Source organism: Lepidochelys olivacea (assembly GCF_965140295.1).
Source record: "Lepidochelys olivacea isolate rLepOli2 genome assembly, chromosome: 13".
Taxonomy (NCBI): domain Eukaryota; kingdom Metazoa; phylum Chordata; order Testudines; family Cheloniidae; genus Lepidochelys; species Lepidochelys olivacea.
Window position 1 is genome coordinate 35800698 of NC_140423.1, and position 11597 is coordinate 35812294.

Here is an 11597-nt window from a genome sequence, read left to right on the forward strand (position 1 = left end):
TGTCTTCAGGGTGGCCAGAGAAAGGGAGGGTGTGACACCTGTTCATGTACTCAGTGTACAGTTCATGGTTGGGATTTTCCGAGATGCCGCTGACTTTCAAGTGGACCTGTGCTCTTAAATCATGTAGACACTCGTGAAAAGCCTAGCCTCAGGTCCCAGACTGCTATGGAGACACAAATGTCTACACACACACATCTTAGTGACTTCACATTTTTCGTTATCTAGGCTCTAATATGCCCATCAATGTGGCATCAGGGAGTGTCACACACATTCATGGATTTATTCTCCCAGCATCCAAGTGCATCATTATGCACAAGGGAAACTGAGGCAAGGGGAGATTCAACAGCATCTCCAAGACACACAGTGAATGTGTGAGAGAGCCAAGTAGAGTCTTAGACTCACAGACTTTAAGGCCAGAAGAGATCATCATGATCATCTAGTCTGACCTCCTGCACATCACAGACCAGAGAAGCTCAGCAGCCCACTCCTGTAAGAGGCCCATAACCTCTGGCTAAGTTACTAAAGTCTTCAAATCATGATTTAAAGATTTCAAGTTACACAGAATCCACCATTTACTCCAGTTAAAACCAGCAAGTGACTGACAAAAAGTCAGAGTAGATGATCACAACCGTCCTTTCTAGCCCCGGAATCTATAAATTTATAAGTATCAGAGGGGTGGGCTGTGTTAGTCTGGATCTGTAAAAGCAGCAAAGAGTCCTGTGACACCTTATAGACTAACAGATGTATTGGAGCATAAGCTTTCGTGGGTGAATACCCACTTCATCGGTAAATTTTTATAAATTTATAAATTGGTAATTTATAAATCTGTAAGTTATTGGCCTCAACACAGGGGTAACTGGGTGAAATTTAGTGGCCTGTTATTTACCGGTTCTTTAGAAAGTCTTCCTAGTTTCTTTGGAAATCTCAGTCACAATGGGTCTATCTATAAACTGCTGGAAAGAATTTCCCCTACCAGAAGGCTTTGATTCAAATGAAAAGTAGCATATATAGAGACTAAGTAAGCCAGTGTTGAATCAGGCCCACAATGTTGAAATATGCCTTAAAAGAAAGAGTCCAGAGTTTCTGTGAATCAGTGCATTTCCACTGACCAGCTCAGTAAATCTAGGGTAATCAGAGACTCTGAAAAGTCCAGATAGGAGGGAGTGGGAAACATAGATGGCTGGTCACGTTCTTTGGCCTGTGTCATGAAGACTAGATCAGAGTCCCTTCTGACCTTAAAATATGACTCAAAGACCAAAAAAATATTGACCCAAACTTTTATGCAGTTGCCCTGTTTTATTATTAGATTTGCAAAGGGAAGCATGATGTAATTCCACAGGCATCTACAACAGTTAACATTGCATTTGAATTCAGATTTATTTTTCTCACTCATGCAATCATTGTTTCCCCCTTCCTTCTCCCCTCTCCCCAAATTATCCTCCATCACCTGGAAAAGAAAAATATCAGCCAAAGCATACCATACGAATACTGCTCCCTAAAGGCAGCAGCAGCAAGTATCAGTCCTAAAATTCAGTGAAATCCATGTCTGCCAAAGTTTTAGGGCAGGATTTCCAAAGAAATGTGAAGGAATTAGGTGACTCAACTTCCAATTTAGGTGATTAAATCCCTTTGGTGATTAACTCCAATGTAGGTGTTTAACTCCCTTCAACTCCTTTGAGATATCACCCTAAGTAACCCTCCAAAAGTTTCTGGAAAATCAAAGCATGGAATACAGTGCTCCTAACCCCTAAAGTCCCTTTTAAAAATCTCAATCTTATTTTACAACTGCAAAGATCAAAATTAGCTGATTGGGGAGAGGTGCCAGTCTTCCAGAATCTCCTGCTGTAGGTGACTGATAGAGATCTGTTAATTTTACAGTCTGAAGTCTTGCAAAAGCCAGAAACTTACTGACAGCCCTTCTCGGGGCCTCTTTGACCTCTTTGTTCCTCAGACTGTAGACGTGGGGGTTGACCATGTGGGTCAGGACTGTTTAGAAGACAGAAAATACCTTGTATAAGTCCTTTGAATGGTGGGCAATTGGAACCATGCAGCCAATAATCAGAGTCCCATAAAATGTTGTGACAGTGACAATGTGAGAGGAGCAGGTAGAAAATGCCTTTTGCCTCCCGGTGGTGGAAGGAATTCTCAGGATGGTGTTGATGATGCAAACGTAGGATGCCAATGTGAATAGAAATGGGACTAGTCACCTGACGCAGGAGACCATGAAAATGGTGAGTTCTAGAAACTGGGTAACAGTAGAGGATAGTTTTATGATGGGTGAGGAATCACAAAAGAAATAGTCAATTTCATTGGAGCCACAAAACTTTATTTTAGTCATTAAAATGATTACTATGGTACTGCTCAGAAAGCCACTTGTCCAGGAACAAGCCGCGAGCTGGAAACAAACACTGCCGTTCATCAGAGTGGCATAACAGAGTGGATTGCAGATCACTAGATACCAATCGTAAGACATCACTGCTAGCAGATAGTATTCTGTGGCTGCTAGGATACCAAAACAATAAAATTGTGTCATGCAGCCACTAACAGAAATGGTTCCGTCCCCCGTGAGGAGACTGGCCAGCACCCAGGGCAGGATGCTGGAGGTGTAGCAGATCTCCAAGCAGGACAAGTTCCCCAGGTCCTTGAGTCCTAGAGTTCAGAGTGGGGAAGGAACCTTGACAACTCCAGTTCCCTGATGTTCATATTGTGTGCCCAACTCTCATCTCAGAACCACAATTAGAACCCAGGAGCTCAGACTCCCACTCCCAACTGCTCTAAATATTAGACCCCACTCCCCTCCCAGAGCTGGAAACAGAACCCAGGAGTTCTCAGTCTTAGACTCCACTGCCCCAACCATAGGGCCCATTTACCTCCTAGAAGACCAGATGCAAAGCCCGTAGAAGTCAGCAGGACTATTCCCTTTGATTCCAGTAAGTTTGCAGTGGGACCAGAATCAGGACTAGTTCCCAGGACCATTAGAAAAAACGCTATGTGGAAGCTGAGCAGTGCTAGGGGGTAGTAGGGGTGATGGGCTCAGCTGGGAGCACTCTCATTTCTTAGACAGTTCTGACCCCCTTACTTCAGCCTGGCCGTAGTGGAGGCTGTGCTACTGGGAGTGGGATGGGATGCTCAATTTGAGGCACTCTTCCCCCTTAGTTAGTGCTGCTAGCAGTGTCCCAGTGTGGCACTAGAGGGTGCTGAGCTGCAGGGACGGACTCTAGGATTGTCAAGGATCCTTCCCCACTCTGAACTCTAGGGTACAGATGTTGGGACCTGCATGAAAGACCCCCTAAGCTTATTCTTACCAGGTTAGGTTAAAACTTCCCCAAGGCACAGATTTCTTTCTTGCCTTGGGAACCAGCTTAGGTTAAAAATCTGATACACTGCCACCACCAAGTGTTTTAAACAAAGAACAGGGAAAGAAACCACTTGAAGACGTCTTCCCCCCAAAATATCCCCCCAAGCCCTACATCCCCTTTCCTGGGGAAGGCTTGATAATAAGATCCTCACAAACTGGTACAGGTGAACACAGACCCAAACCCTTGGATCTCAAGAACAATGAAAAATCAATCAGATTCTTAAAAGAAGAATTTTATTTAAAGAAAAGGTAAAAGAATCACCTCTGTAAAATCAGGATGGTAAATACCTTACAGGGTAATTAGATTCAAAACATAGAGAATCCCTCTAGGCAAAACCTTAAGTTACAAAAAGACACAAAAACAGGAATACACATTCCCTCCAGCACAGTGAATTTACAAGCCAAAAACCAAAGCAAACCTAACGCATTTTCTAGCTAGATTACTTACTAACTTTACAGGAGTTGGAGAGCTTGCATTGTTGATCTGTTCCCAGCAATGGTATCACACAGACAGACAGACAGACAGACAGACAAAAGCCTCCCCCCCTCTCCAGATTTGAAAGAATCTTGTCCCCTCATTGGCCATTTTGGGTCAGGTGCCAGCAGGGTTACCTTAGCTTCTTAACCCTTTATAGGTGAAAGGATTTTGCCTCTGGCCAGGAGGAATTTTATAGCACTGTATACAGAAAGGTGGTTACCCTTCCCTTTATATTTATGACAGGAGTCATGAGCTTTGGGTGTTGTTCCTGTCTATTTGTATTGTTTTTGAACAAGCAATCCTTCCTCATCATGTCTCTGATTTTCTAGACAAAAAGTATCACACACTTTACCACAGTTAGTAAATCCCATTATGATTTTCGTCTAGAAAACACACATAATAATGATAATTTGATGACAATGTTGATGATTATGATGATTGATGATGATAGAACTGCCTATGAAATGATTGCAGAATTGTTCTTCCTCTAAGGAATATTACAAGAAATTTCCTTCAGGGAGTAGGTCCCAGAAGCCAGTGAATGAAATAAGAATACCTGTTTCCTTCAGCACATATAGCGTCTGCAGCTGGGAGAAGGAACTACTCTTCTTAAACAAGGTAGGTTATAGATGAAAAACTTAAGCCCTAACCATTCTCCCACTGAAGTCCATGGACACTGTACCCCAGTCTGCAATGGTCACTGGTTTCTTCATTTGAATTTTCCATACCTGGGCAGAGAATCTTACTGTGTGTCCGAGCAAATGGGTTTTGTCTGTATTCATATCTATCTATCTCTCTATCTATCTATCTGGCAGTCTATTAGCATATCAGTTGAGCTATTTGTCTCTGAATCTATCATTCTGAACTGAACTAATTAACAATCATGGGTCAGGTCATAAGCCTGACTTCAGTGGTGTTTTGCTAATTTACTCTAGGTGAAATTCTGGTCCCATATTTCCATAGTGCCCACCAGAGTGATAGATACACACTAGACATATTCATCCCCAGGCCATGGCTCTATTTATTAGTTTTGTTGCTGTTGTTGTTGTGTTGGTGGTGGTTTTTCTTGCTTCTTCCTCTTATCCTTACTGCCCTCTGTTCCCCAATTCTTATAATCATCCATTGAATCAAAGTGGAAATGTTGTTTCTTGAGATGGGTCTTGTATTTGGATCTGAATACAGTTGGCTGGGAAAGCTCAGTCTGATCTCTTTTAATAAGAGAGTCTACTCCCAGGATGTGACCATGGCACATGCTCCACACCTGGTGCCCAAGAGTTAAGTGGTTGTCTCTTTTAGCTGAATTTACCTCAGCCCTCTCTTCACATAATGAGAGCCCTCCGTAAATAGGAAAAATGTATTTCTGCATCCGATACGCGATTCACAAAAAATATCGGCAGATAGCCACATGTGTGGGTGCAGATATACGCAGATATCTGCGGATGTGCAGTGCTGTACTTACCATGGCCAGCCTGAGGCTCTGAGGCACCCCTCTGCCTGAGCCTGGTCAGAGAGAGCTGTTCGGGAGTCTCAGACCCTCCACCTTCCCTCGGGAACACGGCCTGGGGCTGCTCTCAGCCCCCTCCCCACCCCACGGGCAGGTGGAGGGTCCACCATGGTCCCCAGCTGGACTCCACACTGGCCGCGCTGGAGGAGGAGGGGAGGGTGACCTGTTTAACTGCCCGGGGGCTACTCGGGCCCCCCACACCAGACAGGTGGAACTTTTACCATGGAACCCAGGCTCCCTACAGCAGCCAGCACGGCTCTCTGGCTGCAGCAGGGGGCCTGCCCGGCCTGCAGCCCAGCCATGGTAAGAGCTGGGTGGGCAGCGGCGGGGAGCCGCAGTAGACCATCCGCCTGCTCTGGATGGAGGGCCAGAATAGCCCCCGGCCCAAGTCCCTGCCCCCGGAACCTCTGTCCAGCTCAAGTAAAGGGTCCGCACTGTGGCTCCTCACAGCTGCCTGCCCGGTTCTTACCTGTCAGAGCCCTGCACGCATACAAAGTTTTTATCCGCATCTGCGCTGCTATCCGCAAAAATGTTCCACGGATATAAAGTGGACACCTGACGATTTGCAGGCTCTACACATAATGTATGTTCCTTTTGTTGATTTCATGTTCTCCTGTATGTAAATGGAGTGTCCAGATGCCTTGAAGAGCTGTGAAAATAACACTCAACTGCAAGTGAAAAGCATCTATACAGACCTTATTCCTAATTATGAGTAAATTTCTCCATTTACTTAGAGCCACTCCAAATATCAGCCAACAAATAAAGAAATAAATCCAAATCCCTTCTGAATAAATGGTTTAATCAGTATTAATGTTTTCCATGAGAAAATGTTGATGTTGATGTCAGTTTTCAATTTTCCATTCGATTTCATATGAAGTCTTCTGAATCAAAATTAGAGGTTTTGCTATTTCAACTTTTCATATCAATTCAGGGTGAAAACTAATATTGGAATATTGGAATTTCACATTTTTGAGCCAGCTCTGCATTTAGTGCAATGGTTGTGCTGAGGAAAGTACTCACAAATGTCAAGATAGGTTCCCCAAAGTAGGTTCCCTTAAGAGGGAGGCAGAAGAATTCCCACCTCTTACCCAGGTCTCCCTATTTAGATAAAACCATTCCCTTTTGTTTTAAATTGTTCAGTGTAGTGCACTCTTGGTTGTTGGATTTAATTTTCTCTATTTCATTCCCTTTGAATGTGTGTGAGTGTCTGTGTGTGTGTGTGTGTGTGTTCAATTTCCAGGAGAATGGTTCTGTGGTTATGGGAGAGTTTCACGTATCAGGAATGCTGACTTGCTGTGTAAACCCAGTCTCTTCACCCCTATCATGCCACCTATCATTCCCAGTTTCCCCCTTAGTAGCTCACCATTATTTGACGCATTGCTTTGAGAGCCACATATTGAAGGCGCTAAGAATATGCAAAATATGATATTTTTATTGCTCATTTTTATTTCAACTCTGTCATTTCACTTTCATACCCATTATTAGGAAGTTCTTTTTCAACAAGTAACCTTGAAGTAGAACATCTGTGGAAACTATCTCTTCTAAAGTAGGATCTTCCTTCTTGTAAAATTCTATAGCAAAGTCATAAGACAAAGATCCTCAACTGGTGTAAATCAGCATAGATCTTTTTATACCCATGGAGCTGTTAAGATTTACGTCAGCAAAGGACCTGGCCCTAGGTCTTCTTTTGTATATTGAGAGAAACCAATGCATTTCGGATGCTGTGATGATAAAGGCAGGAATGATTTCAATTGTTCTCTAATATTTAGGGAAGAATAACATTTTTTAGTACACAAAAGGCCAAAATCCCCCATTGTTTTCACCATTTATTGTGCTTCTCATTCTTTAAAGTGCTTCAAACATATTGGGATCAGCAGCATCAGTTTACTCACGTGAGTAGTCCTCACTTATGTGAGTTGTAACTGCAGTGGGAATACTTGCATTCATATCACAATTCTGGTGATTAAGATCCGAATGAGATCAGAATTTGCCCTCATTTGAGAAATCTTATTTGATAAATGTGGCTGTAGAGTAACACTCAGAGGGGAAAGAAAGAAAGAAAGAAAGAAAGAAAGAAAGAAAGAAAGAAAGAAAGAAAGAAAGAAAGAAACATTGATCCCTTTTTGAATTTTTATGTAGACGGAAAAAAATGTGTTTGAAGAGGAAAATGATGATGCTGGAAAGTGGTATACCTCCATTGCTGGTGTAAACTGATGTAGCTCCTTTAGAGTCAATTTATCAGATCCCTGTCTGCTGTAAAACAGCTGTATTTCCACCATTATGAAAGTGATCAGATCTCCAGCTGATCTATATTGGCATAGCTTGATTGACATCAATGTGCCTACATCAGTTTATGCTTGAGGATTGTGCTCAGTTACATATTTCTATACAGAATTGCAGCAGGTTTTAGTCTGAAGCATCCCAACAGAAGGGAAACCAGTATGAATTATTTGATTCACATCCACAGGTTTATTCCTCAGATTCAGTATCTTTCTTTGTCACCCCTACAGATGATCTATTCTGAGATTGACCCTGGAGAGAATCAGACCATCTCCGATGTATTCATCCTGGTGGGGTTTTCAAACCTTAACAAGCTGCAGATCCTTCTGTTTCTGGTGCTTCTGGTCACCTACTTGGTCGCCCTCATGGGGAACCTGCTTGTTATCCTCCTATAAAGCTAAACCCCTCACTCCACACCCCCATGTATTTCTTCCTGGTGAACCTGTCTTTCTTGGATATCTGCTCCACTAGCAGTGTGGTCCCTCAGCTGCTGGTTCACCTCTTGGTGGAGCAAAAGACCATTAACATTGCAGGCTGTGCTGCCCAGATGTACATCATCATCATCATGGGCCTGATGGAATGCTGCCTCCAAGCAGCCATGGCGTATGACCGCTATGTGGCCATATGTCACCCCCTGCACTACAGAACTCTCATGAGTGGCTGGGCGTGTGCACAGCTCGCAGGTGCTTCATGGACCATCGACATCTCTGTGGAAGTAGCTCAGACCACATGGATCTTCAGCCTGCCCTTTTGTGGCTCCAGCCGCATCCACCACTTCTTCTGCAACATCCCACAAGTGGTGAAGATGGCACGCATGGACACATCCAAAAATAAGATTAATGTCTTGTCTGTGTCAGTTTTGTTCATCATGGGCCCTTTTTTTTTGATAACCCTGTCAGGGTTCCCTCCCCACTCTGAACTGTAGGGTACAGACGTGGGGACCCACATGAAAGACCCCCTAAGCTTATTCTTATTCCATTCCAGAGACGTTGCCATTTTGTAAGATCCAGGCTGGGTTGTGTTCTCCCCCTGTGGGGTCAGTTAGAGTATATTGTCAGGGTGGTTTGTTCACAGGTGAGATCATAGTTGGGCTCAGAATGCTGGAAACCTGATTCAACTATTTAGCCCCAAAGGAGGTGCTTACTGGGCTGTAGTCATGTCAAGCTGTAGAGCTGGGAGGGGCTTCCAGTCCCTGATCCCATTTAATCATTTGCCTCTCAGCCAAGCCTGCCCCAGGAGTGGAGCAGAAAGTGCCCATCTGTGGAATGTATCCCTGTCTTCTTGGAACTGCAGAGAGCCCCAGCAACTCAGAAATCTAGTGATGGAACATGAAAATTGGTGCTGGATAATGCAGTGATGAGTTCATGAGAGAGATAAAGAGATTGTTGTGCATGGAAATATTTTGATAGATAATGGCCAATAATTTTGAGCACTGCTCGGATCAAATGCTTTGCAAGTTGGGAAGAACTGTCCAAAGACGAACACAGTAAGTTTACTATTGTCTTTTTTTCTTTATTAGAAAATGTTCTCTTCTCATAAAAGTCCCCGAAATTTCCAAACATTGAGATATTTGCAACAGAGAACCAATCGTTTCCTGCTGCAAGCTGAAAAATTCCAACCAAAAGAATCCCCCTCCCCAAAGGAAAAAAAACCCCAACTTTTAGATAGATAGATAGATAGATAGATAGATAGATAGATAGATAGATAGATAGATAGATAAAGTCTTTCCATGAAAATTTGTTTAACTGAAAACACAAATTTTCTTTAAAAAGTAAAGAGAGAACATTATTGACCAGGATGGGAAGCACTAATATTGTCCAATGATACCATAATTTCAAACGCTGTCATTCTGTTACATCCATTTTTATTTCTCCTTCAAAGACAAAGCTGCAGGATGGCAGAACAGAGTGAACAGCAGAGCTGACAGTCCAGGGAGTATGGGCTATACCTAATAGACATGCTAGAACCTTGAAACTCAGAGTCTGGGTTCAATCAAGCAGCCTGTTTTATGTGGACCTTGCCCAAGGACATTAAGGGCATATCTACACCACAGCTGGGAGCATGCTTCCAAACTCAGGTAGGCAGATTTCACTAGCTGTGCCAGGGTTCCTTCCCCACTCTGAACTCTGGGGTACAGATGTGGGGACCCTCATGAAAGACCCCCCTAAGCTTATTCTTACCAGCTTAGGTTAAAACTTCCCCAAGGCACAGATTCCTTTCTTGCCGTGGGATCGCTGCCACCAACAAGTGATTTAACAATCAGGGAAAGGACCACTTGGAGTCCTATTCCCCCACAAAATTCCCCCAAGCCTACACCCCCTTTCCTGGGGAAGGCTTGAGCATATATCCTCATCAATAGGTCACAAAGGGACTACAGACCCAAACCCCTGGGTCTTAGAACAATGGAAAAATCAGTCAGGTTCTTAAAAAGAAGGATTTTATTTAAAGAGAAAAAGGTAAAAGAATCGCCTCTGTAAACTTAGGCTGGTAGTTAACCTTACAGGGTAGCAGAAAATTCAAAGAGCACAGAGGAACCCCCTCTAGCCTTAGTTTCAAAGTTACAACAAAACAGGGATAAACTTCCCTCTAGCAAAGGGAAAATTCAGAAGTTGAGAAAACAAAGGTAAACTAATACGCCTTGCCTGGCTGCTACTTACAAGTTTGAAATATGAGAGACTTGTTCAGAAAGGTTTGGAGAACATGGTCTGATATCCGGATCCTCTTAGTCCCAAGAGCGAACGGCCACAGAAACAAAGAACCCAGAACAAAACCTCTCCCCCCTGACCAGATTTGAAAGTATCTGTTGTCCCCATTGGTTCCTTTGGTCAGGTGCCAATCAGGTTACTTGAGCTTCTTAATCCCTTACAGGTAAGGAGGAATTTACGCTTTCCCTATGGTTATGACAAAGCCTATCCTACATGTGCATTATCTCCACCATCCTCAAGCTGCAGTCAGAGGAGGGAAGGCATAAATCCTTCTCCACCTACTCCTCCCACCTTATGGTGGTGACTTTGTTCTTTGGAATGACCCTTTTTGCCTACCTGAGGCCCAAGTCTATCTCCACCCCAGAGAGTGATCAAATGATTTCCCTTGTGATCACAGTTGCGGCACCTGTGTTGAACCCCACAATATACAGTCTGAGGAACAAAGAGGTGAAGGGAGCCTTCAGGAATACAGTAAAGTAGAGTATCTTTTCACACAACTGAAGAAAACAGAGAATGAAAAGTAGAGTTAATTAAAACAGGGGGAATGGGGGGAATTCATGAATGTTTTGTTGAATTGCTCCCGATGACCTGCACTTTTTTAATTGAAATTTTGCCATTTGAAAAACTTTGACTTCTAAACCTATCAGAAGAATGGGAAGAGAAACTTTTATTACCAAAAAACCCAAAAATTTAAATATCTTCAAAATTTGGAATGTGAAAGAAAAAAAGCTTAAAATGAAAACCCTTTCATAAAATGTTCACCTTGGTTTTTGCAAATTTAACAATTTTCACCAAAATTTTAATGATGGAAAAATTCCAACCAGCTCTATATATAACTCCATTCAGGCTTCTCCTTTTCCTGCTTTGTCAATTCATTGCAGCATTTTAGGTTTTAGGTTGGGTTGGACTAGGTTTTTTTGGCTGTGTAATGGATTTCCCCAGTGCTCCCTGTTGCCTAATTTTAAATAATATTTCTCAGCACTTATGCAGTTTCCTGTGTAAGACTGATGGATCTTTCAATGCCTAACTTGATCAGGTCACACAACAACTCTGGAAGCTCTCTCTTGACTTCCATGGCATTCTGCACAGGTTCAGAACTCTATTCTAACAGACTATGTATATCTTAGATTCATTGATTAAAAGGCCATAAGGGACCATTTTGATCATCTAGTCTGACATTCTGCTTAACACACGGCAGAGAGTTTCACCTGGTGATTCCTGAGTCAGAGGAATTTTATATTACATATGTAAAATAATAGTTGTGTGATAAAC

The 11597-nt window shown here is 42.9% G+C and overlaps 2 pseudogenes across 2 annotated transcripts; one reads left to right on the forward strand and one right to left on the reverse strand.

The window, feature by feature from the left end:
* Nucleotides 1-1990: 1990 nt before the first annotated feature.
* On the reverse strand, nucleotides 1991-5849 carry LOC311529465 (olfactory receptor 11L1-like; annotated as a pseudogene). The gene is made up of 2 exons: nucleotides 5810-5849; nucleotides 1991-2649 (listed from the first exon to the last, which is right to left on the reverse strand). The product of its transcript is annotated as an olfactory receptor 11L1-like (transcript).
* Nucleotides 5850-7850: 2001 nt separating this feature from the next.
* LOC311529466 (olfactory receptor 10A4-like) lies at nucleotides 7851-10805 on the forward strand (annotated as a pseudogene). The gene is made up of 2 exons: nucleotides 7851-8514; nucleotides 10529-10805. The product of its transcript is annotated as an olfactory receptor 10A4-like (transcript).
* The last annotated feature ends 792 nt before the right edge of the window (nucleotides 10806-11597 follow it).